Source organism: Athene cunicularia, assembly GCF_003259725.1.
Source record: "Athene cunicularia isolate RWA chromosome 2 unlocalized genomic scaffold, athCun1 chr2_part1, whole genome shotgun sequence".
NCBI classification, from domain to species: Eukaryota; Metazoa; Chordata; class Aves; order Strigiformes; family Strigidae; genus Athene; species Athene cunicularia.
Window position 1 is genome coordinate 49,178,928 of NW_020799095.1, and position 12,916 is coordinate 49,191,843.

The window sequence follows — 12,916 nt, forward strand, 5'->3', positions numbered from 1 at the left end:
TGCATATCACAACTTCTTTCTCAGTGGGCTGCAAAATTTAGGAGGTGCTAGAAAGTTCTGTTAGCACTGTGCTCCAGTGCTAGCTCATGTAAAGCCAGCTTGGCATAGCACTGATATGCTCTAAAAGCCCCATCCAAACCTTATTGTAGTAAATGAGTTGAAGGTGCTCTGAAGAAGACATTCCAGTATAGAAATACTGTGGCAGCAGTTCCTTTCTGCAAACCAAGTCCAAAGGATAGCATTTTTAACTTTTCAAATATATACCTTGTCTTCCAACCTCAGTTAGACAACTCAGTCAATGGTAACCTCGGCAAATATCTGGTATCAATCAGCCTTTTTATAGACATTAATGCATGTCTAAACATTATATTTCATAATTAATACTGTCCATTCCTCCATTCTCCCATTGACTTTGGTAGCTAAAATGTAATCTGATTTAATTTCTGTACCATAATCTTATTTGGTTTTATAGTACTTCCCCCTGTTAATATTAAAATCCTATTCATTTAGTTGTATGCACTATTAGATAGATGTGCTTCTGTGGGTAGATTGTAAACATGGAAGAGCTGATATATGAAGAAATGCTTTTTAGGGATTAAAAAATATCCAGAAAGCTGAGTGTCTGATAAGCTTCTCCATTTCAGAAATGCAGTCACAATATTCATAAGACAAAGGCAGCAGTGGTTCTCCAGAAACATGTTATTTTGTTCAAAGTCTTTGCATACTGAAAGAGTATCTTTTGCCTGACTACAAACAACAGTTTACATTTTATTCCAATTTCATAAAATGAACTTTAAGAATGAGGAAGTTTCATGTTTCAGACTGAATCAGCTGATGAACATTTAAATTGCAAATATAGACTGGTGCCTGACCAATTATAGACATATGCAGTGTAGACATCTTCAACCATGATTCTTAGCATCAGAAGAAATGAGATTTTTTGGGAGCAGATCATTTTATCAAAAATACAGACACTACAAATATGTCAGAGAAGCCATGCTTAAAATGGTCTATTTCTTTCAAGTTACAGTTGGTTCATAGATATATGCTTTATAGACCCCATGGACGGCAAAGGTGGATTTTGATGCCCAGTAGGACTTCAAAAGGCTTCAATATGGAGCTTTGCCACCACTGAGAGAGTTAGCAGTTATGCCTCACCACTGATCACATAGAGAGGTGTAGTCTGCAAGCTTTAGACATTATTGAAGACCAAATATACCTGAAGTGTCCTAGAACAAACCCAATTGCAACAGTAATTTCTTACAACAATAAGCTTCTTTTTGGAATTAATGGATCCTAGGTACTTATACAGGAACTTCATATCTAAAAGCCTGTGAGAACTAGATAATTAAGTGGAAAATGCCCTATCACGGTATGCAATTATAACCTGGGAAACATAATTTTAAGTGTTATACAAAAATCCAGTGAAAGACAGCTCTTGTTTTAGCACTAAAATATCTGAAATGGAATGACAAGATAAAGGGTGTCAGAAATAGAGTGCAGCCTTATGTTCTGAAGCATGTTAGGGGCAAAACCAACACAGACATCAGATTTCTGGATCTTTCTTCTTCCATGAGGTATGTTACCTTCCTACTCTGTGTATGCTGTAAGTAAATAAAGGCCAGCTATGGATAATGAACTCCATTAATCTAATTAAAAACAGAGCCTGCTCCCACTGCCTGCTCCTTGAGGAAATGCCTGCACTTTACTCCCATTAAATTGTTTGAATGTATTAAAATAGTGTGGTATATATGCTATTAAACTCCTTATTAACCAAGAAATAGAGACAGAGATAGATGAAGTGGTTAGGGATATTGCACTGTGTCTGAACAGAACCATAGATTCAAGTCACAATACATCTGTTTAGAGTGTAAAAGCTTTAAGTGTGGGTCTATACACAGATTATCACAGTTTATCGCATTAATAATGTGTGGTTACATTATCACATGCTGATCCTCTGAAAGTCAGCAGGTTGAGGACAGTTCAGCCTTGCTACTGTAGGCAATGTAAACACAGGTATAGAAATGATCCGATCATTGGTCCATATGCAATGTCTTAGTTCTTGCCTTCTCAAGGATAGGCAAAAGATAACAAGAACTAACATTTTTTTTGTTATCAAAGACTAGCTAAAATGGTTGCTGACACCTCACCTTCCCTCCCTATAAGCATGCTCTGACTGAAATAATTTACTTTGGGTTAATCAGTTTCCTCTGGGTATTATCAAGAAAGCAACCAAGACCAAACCCCAAACCACCCCCTACTGGTTAAGTGCATACATGAGAGATGCTGCCTATACTGCCTGATTTCCAATGACCGTTTTGTCTTAGATGGGTTTCTTAAAACTAAAATAAGCAAGAAAAGCTTTTTCCCTGAACTAAAAGCATCTTAGCTGTTTTCTGTACTACTGTACCAAACAGTAAGCATAAATGCAGCTATTAAATATGTTGCATATCAGCCTAGCAGGCCTAAGTATAGCTAGTTCTGCTTGTCTTGTGATTAATGTCAAGTAAAAGTAGGTGACAGCAATTGGTGTTGTTGGGAAATGAGTTCTTCTGAGGAGACATCAGTTCTATGAATGGAGAGAAATGTGGTGTAGTGTGGATTGAGAGCTTACTGTGTCAAGGCAAAATTCCAAATTCAGAACTAGGGAGTGAAATTATGCAGCTAATGAAATATACATCTGAGGAATCCCTTTAAAATATTCAGCTAGAGTCATCCCTAGCTTACGTCTGGGAAGGCAAAGAATTGTGCCTGGTAATAAGCCCATCATATCTATGGGTGGTGTTCCATATTTTCTGATTATTTTATCTGGAATTAAGACTCAGTAAAATGATGCCATCATTAAAAAAGGTCCAGATAAATAACTTCTGCTCAATTTAATGACATCAGCTTAAAGTTCTGAGTCATATTCATTACCTCTCACCTTTGTCGTTCTGAGTCATATTCATTACTTCTCACCTCTGTCTCTCTGGATGAAAGTCAATTTGCAGACTAAGACGTCAATATGTGGGCATCCTCATGCAGGTCTGCAAGCAAGCCAGGCTGCTATGTTTCTATTATAGTCAATGAAAAGCTACTCTTTGCTGTCTGTGGACTTCAGAGACTGATTCAGCTCATCGTATATAGGTGTACTGAGGTGAGCACAAGACTTCCACACAAGGGACTTGATTTAATTGTCCTCAGATAATCCTCTAGTGACGTTCAAGATGCTCAGAGGTATCCCTATAGGGCTACGGATGATACAAGATTTAAGAGTCATCCATGCATTCCTGGAGAGAAGACAGAGACCAGACAATACTCTCGAATGTCAATAGAGAAAATACACTACATGCTACATGAAGTCTATATAGTATCGCAGTACATACTAGATATAGTATATCTATACTATATACTATAGAAAATTGAACTGAGTCTTGAATACCCAACTCATGTGTGCCCACCTTCATGTAGATACCCAGCGAGTGATTCAGCTGCCCCTCTGAGATGCTCTACAATACTGTGTCATGTCTATGCAGCTGTCTCGGATACTGCAGGGAATCTCAACAGGAGGTAGGTGCCAATGGTCAGGAAGTGGGAATGTAGGATAAGAGGATGAGAAAAATAGGGTATATCACTGGGATCTTGATCTGGGGAACCTGGGAGTCCCAGTTGGGAAACTGGGGTTTGGGGGTGTGCAAGTGATAAAAGGCTGCTAAATAGGGCTATAGGTTATATCCTGGGAAGTGGAAACAGGTAATCTGTTTTTTCAAAATAATTGAGGGCTGTGCTTCAAAATTTTTGGAGGGGAGGATGTGTGGCCTGCCCTTGTCCTCTGAGAAATAAAAGATCCATAAAGTATAAATTAAGGCATAATAGGTGAGATGTAACTGTTTTATAGTTGTGACCCATTTCCTTTGCATCTTCCAAGGCTGAAGGTATGTAACATAGCAATGGCTGTACAGTTTGGCAACATTTTAAAGGCACAAAAAGCCAAGGAAGAGGATCATTTGCTGCACATAGTGCTTATAAAACCTGCAATAGGAGACAGAGAAATTTAGCTTTGCTTTGAAAATAGAAGAGAAATCTAAGGTTGATGAGTCTGGTAGGTGGAGGTTTGCGGGGATCACCTGCCATTACTTGGGACATACCATGAAATAGGGGAAGGGCTGGAGAGAAGTAGTCCTACTCAGGTAATATATCTCACAGTGTGAGCATCAAATTTGTACTAAAGGTCACCATTGGGCAAGAGGTGGTCAGGAGCATGAAATACACAAGTACGAGAAAGAAAAAAATCACAGGGCTTTGCTCTGTGAGATGCCAGAAAGGATGGGAGGACTTCCATTAGAGTGGGCTATATTTAAAATCACTTTGTATTTTGTAAGGTCATTATATTCATAACAAATTTCCAGTGACGTTAAATAGAAATGAATTGATAATTAGTGGAAAAAGGTCTCACTGATATGTTCTGAAATATATGTAACGTAATATATAAATGAGAAGGCCTGAGTCAAAAGGGTACTGTTTCAAGACTGTTTCTGTAAGATTTTTTGAGAAGACAACTTTCAAATATGTTGGTCATGTTTCCTGTCAGGCCAAGGAAGTTATATAAAAAAGGGAGACAAGCTTCAAAACAGTTTTTTAAAATGACTTTTTAGTCATAAAGACTGTAACTGCTACTCCTTGATTTCTGCCAAAACGTGTCTGTGGCTCTGTGCAATATTCTTCATGTGACTGCTGAGAGTTGGAAGTGGAAGCATTTACATATGTTAACTGAGACTTCTCTAATTTTAAACTAATCATACTTCGAATGTATTTGATGGTACTGAATGAAGCAAGATATTATTCAAGCTTTATTAATACACTCTACTAACAGAAAATCCTACTTCTACCCTATGTACTGGTGATCAAGATAGATTTTAAAACAGTGTGCAAGTGTGTACAGATGGATACAGACGATGTATGAATCAATTCAAAGTGCATCAATCAATGGCTTCAAGTGTATTTCATACACAAGAAAATACATATTGCTAAGAATGTCTGAATTTGTTTCACCACAATTATGCACAGAAGTGCCAGATTCCCAGTACAGCTCTGGTATGCAAAGATTAAGTCAATAAGGCAGCACTGTTTCCTGTGTCATTTAGGATTGCTATGAAATTCTCCATCTGGACCAAACAGAGGACAAAATCAAACAGGAAAAAGTGATGACATGTCCCTACTTCCCCAAGTGCTTCCCTTATATCTTGGAGTGGAACAGAGAAAAAAAAAGTAAAATATCTACATCTGGACTAAAGAAAAAGCAACAATAAAGCGACACTTAGAAATGCAAGGAGAGGGTGAAAATTAATACTGAAGGCCAGAAATCTGCCTTTATTAATCTGTAAATTACACATATTTTTAGGTGAGGCAGTCATCACAGTTAGTAGTAGTAGTAATATAGGTATATAAGAGCATAGTACTACTGATAATTTTTTCCATCCTCTACTTCATATTTCAGGATGGGAAGAACATTCTGATGTGATAGAGCTCCAGGAGGAATCCACTTATTATTGATGTTACCCTGAAGAATTTCTAAGAGGGATGATGGTATAAACTCTACATTCACATGAGAATACAAGCAAGAGATACTAACATACTGTTCTTACAGCTATTCAGCATTCATTCTGTTTCTTGCGTTTGGGATAAATACTGCATCCCTGAGGAGACAATGTCTAACTCAGCCTTACTATACAAATGAATTATGCTCTTTCCAGGGAGATACACAATGGGTATTAGTAATTTGGGACGACTTGGTGTTTCTTATACCTTCAGCACTATACCTGAAGTGGATGTATCATCCTGAAGGGAATCATCAGAGCAGGCTGCTCTCTGAGGAGGAGATTGTATCTCAGAAGCACTAACTCGACCTTTATTTCATGCTGCTGTTTAGTCACAGGGAGTTTAGCTCAGGAGCTGCAAAGACAGAGATCCTCAGAGCAAAAAGGCTAAAGTCGAAGAATGGACCTAAAAAGCCAGCTATAGAAGTAAAATATAAAATCTGAAAAGGAAACAGATGTATTTAAACGTTGATGCAAAGACAAGAAAAATATGTTAGACTTGAAAAAGGTACAGGATAGAATTAGATTGGGAAATACAATGTAGTTAAAGGGAGCACTAAAATGGCAGATTTCAGAAGCAAACATGATACAGACATGTTGCAGGAGGATATCGGACCTGCACAACTCTATGAGAGTTATAACAAGCAAAGCCGTTTGTTTTTTTAAATAGTACATACTTATGCTCTCACCAAAGCTCTTACTTCATAATTAGCAAATCAGCAATTAGACAGTTATCAACCTTTTCTCCTATCAGCCTAAGACCACTCTAACACACGCTGTGCAGATCAATCAACTTCTTGTTCACGCGGCGGTAACTTCTCACAGTTCAGTACTTTTCCACAATTTCAAGTTGCAGCTGTCCGTTGTTTTTCCGTGCCATCTTGGCACACCTCAGCAGTTTCTTATCTTCCTCCCAAGGCCTGTTTCTCATCAAAGCCTAGCTGCTTTTCAGGGGCTGTGCAGGGCTGACAGGCCGATGTCTCCCACACAGCCACACCAGCATTACAGCTGAATTGTGGAGTACTTGGGAGCGTGGATGTTCACATTTGCCTGAAGTTGATCCACAGCTGTTAAGCTCTGAATTCCAACTTCTGCTTGTCACCTTGAAAGTTGTTTACCCACTGCTAGCAAGTGTTTAGAAGGCATATGTACTTTGATAATGGCTTATTTTATATTTGGACAACTTTTCAATCACCATTACATTTCCTAAATTAAACCAAGTCTGTTTTTCCAAAGATATATAGTTCTAAGGTTTTTAGTTTATATCACTGACTTTATGTATCAGCAAGTGGCTTTTTTTAATCTTAAACACTGCTATAGGCTTATAGAACCTCCAGGAATTTGGTATCTGAGGCTGTTGAGAGAATAATAAAGAACAAGCAGGAGAGAGAAATGAACAATGATGAAGCAATGTATTGTAAGGAATTGCATTTATGGGAGGACAAATATATGTGAACTTCACATAAGAATGCCTGACACACTAAAAGAAAACATGCTAATTTCAGAAAATATTTCAGCAAACTACACCAAGTTTTTCTATCCTGAGACTCACAAGTGATGTGAGTTTCTAAATTTGCCTCTGGAACTTTGTTCTAGTTCCTCTAGGAATATTTAGATCAGTCAAGATATTGTAATTCAAGATCATCATCTCCAACAAGTACCTTCCCAAATTTCTCATTTTCTCTAAGAAATAGGATGAATTACAGCCTTCTTGGAGACAGGATTGAATAAAATGACTCATCCATGAGAACTATGCAAATCCTTTAACTGTGTATGTGTTTTCAAGGCTGCTAGAATCAAAGCAGAAGGATCTTGAGGCAAAGGACACTTTTCTATGATATTGGGTACTCCACAGGATGCCAGAGGAGTCAGTGAGACACTCACTGGGGAAGAATCTCTTCTGAAATCAGTTAAACCCAAGAAAGGCTTTGCCTTTGATATGGACTCACCCACTGACTCCATACTTGGAACACAGGCATCTATATGAAGAGATTAGGATTACGTTTATATTAATTGGTAAAACACTAGGCATTTTTTCTGTCCCTAAGACACACATCTGAAATGCTGGGGTTTCAACCCCAAGCCCCAAATGAAGGTTGACATATGAGTGATTCCCACAGCCCTTCACAAAGCAGGGATGGGTTGCCTTTAGGCTTCTCTCCAGGGTGGGGCCGGCCTGGCAGACAGAGCCATTGGGTAAATGAGCCCCAGGTGTCTGCAGTAAGTAAGCAAAGGTCAGGTGTCCCACTGAGGGATAAAAGCTGGAACCACTTGCAGTCAGGGGCAGTGTCTGTCTGTGAGGTGGATGCACTGTGCAGAGTTCCCTGTTGGGGAAGGACCTCCTGCCTCCCTGGGACTGGGCTCCAGTCAGGTCTGGCTTTTGTAAACGTGGACTGTGTAGAGATTCAGTATGTGGCTTCCTTGGTCTTATGTGTTTGGCTTGTTGACCTGGTTGTCCTCTGCCCCTTCTATGTGAGATTGCATTTCACCATTTATTCCACCTGTTGTTGCTTGTGTGGTGTTATTGTTGGGGTCAGTGGGACTGATGTTGATTATGTGTACTCTGATTGACTTGTTTGTACCCCCAGCGCTCACCCATGTACTGACCCTTGTGTATCAAATACAATTTGGTTATTGGTTCATCTTTATGCTAGGCCTAATAATTGGCAAAACATCATATGTGCCCCTACTCCTAAACTCTTTGGACTTCCTCATAAAAAATCCCCAAAGGTAATAAGAATGTTTCTGGGTTTGCCTGTTTTTCTTTATCTGATATGTCTGAGACAATGTAGAAAATACCTAACAAAAGATCAGCTGTTGTCTCTTTTGTAGCTAAACAGCACAGCTTGAGTTGAGATATTGTTGTCATTGAAGCACAAAGCTTCTATTTGTCAACTGAGTGTCCACAAATATCAGGGAACTGTGTGCAGCCATATTTGAGTATTTGCCTTCATCGGGGAAACCGCTTAAGATTGATTACTCTCCTGATAGCCTGGGAAAGCCACTTCACTTGGTAAGAATTAAGTCCCATCATGTTGTACTACTCAGTCAGGACATTATGGCCAAAATTCATCCTCCCTAACTTTGGATGTCCACAGCCTAAAGGTTTTGAACTGCAGTGCAGCCATATGGGTTTCTGTAATTCCCCTAGCAGAACAGCCACTTCAGATTATGATTAGCCTGATGTTAGATGTTTACTGTAAAATGGGATGACTGGTACCATAAGTATCACACTCTAGATCACCATTGATTGTAAATGCTTATTCATGTGAAAAGGCCTCATGGAGATCTCTCCAGTATAATATGATAATGGAAGTGTGGGAAAAGCAAAACAGTGAAACTCTGTAAAACACACATTTCCTTGACATGTGGTGCCCAGAACAAACACAGGATGGGATGGAGATCTAGTGATTTGTGTTTGCCATGGCATTAAAGAGAAATGTGAAATGAGGTGGAGGTTGTATGATCCCATTCTTTCACTTACCTCAAGGACAGATTTATCTCTTGCTCTTCCACTTTTCTTAAGGACTGTTTTGCAGTACTCTGCAGACCTTGTCTTTCATTCTTTCTCTTCTCCCACAAAAAAAAGCGCGCGCGCACAAACACACACACACACACACCCGCACCAAGGAATCTACTCAAGAGATAATGGCTTGACCACAATCACACCCACTCACACAGATAAATACTATACTGAGTTTTTAGCTAACTCAGGTGGACAAATCGATGGTTTGTGCTCCTCACAGAAGGGATGCTTTTTGGTAAGATTTGGGCCCTCAGCTACACCAAGTGATTACCTGGGAATTAAGTGTGTGTGATTGCAATAATTTTTTTCATTTGTCTATAGTGCTATGTAGCCAACCTGCAGTTTGTGCATTTATCATAGGCAATCTTAAAGAATCTGTAAATGTTGCATAAGAATAAACCATGTTATTTGCGAACCAGACTGATTCTTTTGAATGCAACCAGACCTACACCATGCAGGCTATTTGTGCATCTGGTGTCAGGCCTGTAGCTATGGCCTTAGTTGGCATACCTATTAAGTCCAGCTGTCCCTAGCCCCTCTAATCTCTGAGGACCAGCTAGAAAGCATCTCTTACCAAATTAATTCATCACCTTAAATGCAACATATGGGTACACATGCAAATAAATCCCACAATTTTTTATTTGTTGCTCTTCCACTATTGAGTTGGTTTAAGATACTAAGAAAGTGCTAGCCCCCATCTTTTCGTGAAGGTTCCTGCCACTCTAGCATGTTTATCAGAAGACAGCATTCTGCTCTAGTCCAAGAATTAATCGGTCATTAATAAATTCCTGAGGTAATAAATTCCTCAAGGTAATCTTGAGGAAAGATGTGAAAATTTGCACTGGAGCATCCAGGAAACTGTTATCTCTGCTGATTCTGTTATGGATAAGCAACTTCTGGCAAAAAAATTGTGATAACATACTCCAGGGTGGTAGTCTTTTCTGCAGTACTACCTTTAGAAAGGAGCATGAGACTGAAATCCCTGCAATATCTGGCCAGTGGAGCTAAAGTGATTTAAAACAGCTGAGAATACAACCTTTTCACCTTTTTGTAAAAAAATAGTTTCTTGGTTTGGTTCTTTGTAATTCCTTTCATATTTTTCCAGATATGAGGATTCTTCTCTATCCGTTAATTAAAGGAAGTTATACCTAAAACCACTGAGATGCTCTGTGTAGGCATAAAAATATTTGGTGGAATGCATAAATTGCTTTAAAAAAAACCCAAAACACCAAAACCAAGAAAGGCATGTATTAATCATGAAAGAAAAGCAGCACAAGTGCTCTGTTTCACATATATGCTATTCTCTAAACACAACTAGGAGACATTTATCTTGTCATAGCGTTCATTTAGTGCTTGTGATCCTTGCCTTTGAAAGTCCTCAGACATTCTCTTTTGGGTTTGCTGATTTTTTAGGATGTGTCATCTGATTTTTTGGTAAGATTTTTACAGCAATATATGTGGACTTAAGTACTCATATATGTTATTTTAAACATATCAAGTTTATCAAAAGTTGCCATAGAAGAAAAGAAAGATAATCTTGAACATGGATGAAAAATATTTGAGGTATTATAAGTTTATTTATATCTTTCAAAGTCTACCCAACTTATTTAATATCTCCGATTGGGCAGATAATTCTGTGTGACTGAATTTCTAGTTAAGACATTATTTTTGGTATAATTTTGATGACCTATGCAATCTAGATCACTATTTTGCCATCAGTGACTGTGCATATTATGTCAATCTAAACTTAATGGATGTTGTTTCAGTCTACCCCAAATTAACTCCACAAAATATGTTAACAGGCCATGTTTTGCCTGCAAATTAAAGATGAAAAGCCAAAGTTGGCAAACCCTGATAATTTCAAAGGTTAACCATTGAAAAGTGGTCTTCTGGATTTCTAGACATCAGAAAAGACAAATGTGCAGTTGTAGTTAAGCTGTCACCAAAACGCATGTTCTACCTACTCTGATAAACAGATTGGAGAGCTCTGCCTCTGCTTTTATGCACTCAGCACATTGTATGGGTCTCTTTCCTATCTTCTTTTGCGTTGGTTTCCTCACAATTTATTTTGCTGTCTGAAAGCTTTTCTTTTTTCTTTCTTTTTTCTTTCTTTCTTTTTTTTGAGGTGTAGGGTAGAAATAAATTCTGTTTCTTGCTTTGATACAATTAATTTATTTAAGTTTTTTTTTCCATGCTCCAGTCTTACGGATGCACAGCTATAGATTCAGAACCTTTTCTGTGCAACCAGTTGCTGAACTGAACACTTATGAGTAGCTTCATCTCTCCAGATCACTTCAGGTATTGATGTTGAATTTGGGACTATCAGATTGAGTTGAGCAGAGCAGATTAAATCCTGTTGCTATGTAAACATTAAGACCTATTCAGCATTTGTAGCTAAAAGAAATAGCAATTTACAGATAGAAAGTGCTTTATTATGTGGGGGTTTAAGCCTCCAGTAAGTTTTAGGCATAGGATCTTCATTTCTGGAAGACAATTAGATACATTACTGCAAAACTGTGCTGGCCTTTCATCTTTAGATTTCACATCCATGAGAGATTTATGCCACCAATACTGTATTTATTTGTGAGCCCATTCATGTTAGAAATGATCAGACACTATTCATTTCTTAACTAATATGTTGTAATGGGCTATTTGGTTTCCAGTCAATTGTATTGATGTAAGTTTTCAAATGCAGTGGAAAGTGAAGTGTCCTATTGAGAATTATGAATACGTCCTTCTTCTTGATCTAATTTTTTTTGTTGTCTTATTTTGCTTTGTTGTTATTGGAAGATAATCAAGATTCCTTCCTTGCTTTAAAATGTGAATTCTTGTGATGAACTGTTTATTCATGACTAACATTAATCTTCTGAAGACCATTTCATGTAGATTCTAATAATCTAAAAACTGTAGGGCTTCATGACAACCAGTCAGCATCTATCTTCAAATATGTAGCAAAAACTGAAACTTGATTTCTCAGTGAAAGACAAATCAGCTGTATCAAGTCTAGATATACTCCCCATATCACCTATCTTCCAGAAGTCTTGTAAACCACATCCCATCACATAGGTTTCATCTGTGTGATCCCAGGCCCAGTTTGGTGCAGTGTGTCTGTGGGTTCTTGGCTGTTTTGCTGAGAGAATAATTTCCAACTGTGAGACTGTGTGCTAAAGCCATGCAAGAAATATTAAAATGCAGGCATCAGTGAAATTGAGACAGTTTTAAGGAGGCATTCAAGGACTGAAAACTATTGACATAATAAGATATTAAAACCCTTAGGAAAAAATACAGAGAACTGAAAGATGGCAGTTCAACAAGATGGAGAAGCAGCCTGCACAAAGGAGCAAAGCAGGCTTGGCCAGCAGAGATGCTTTGCATGTCACTTTTTGGGTCATGACTATATTGATCTTCCACTTAGTAGAGTATGGATCCTTGCTTTCCACAATGTATGTCAGCCAATAAATATTTGCTGTGTACTTTTAACTTCTTGATGCTCTGCTCACACAGTGTACTTGGGCATGGTAGAAAATACCTAAACAAACACGATCCACTGAGCTAGGATCTGGGGGGATGATTGCAGTCTCATGCCAAGCATCAGTGTCATGTACGTTGATTGAGTTGGAAAGGTCAGAGCAAAGAATAAGCTCTTTTGCTTTTTGCAATAACTCTACCTATCCTTCAGCCCAGATGCCTCTAAACTGGTGATTATACAGCATTTGCTCCATGCTGTACCTTTCTTACATGCTAGGAATCAAGCCATGCACTGTTACCTGCTAGAGTGCTACCAGATTAATTCTGCCGTAGTCCCGCTGGTGTA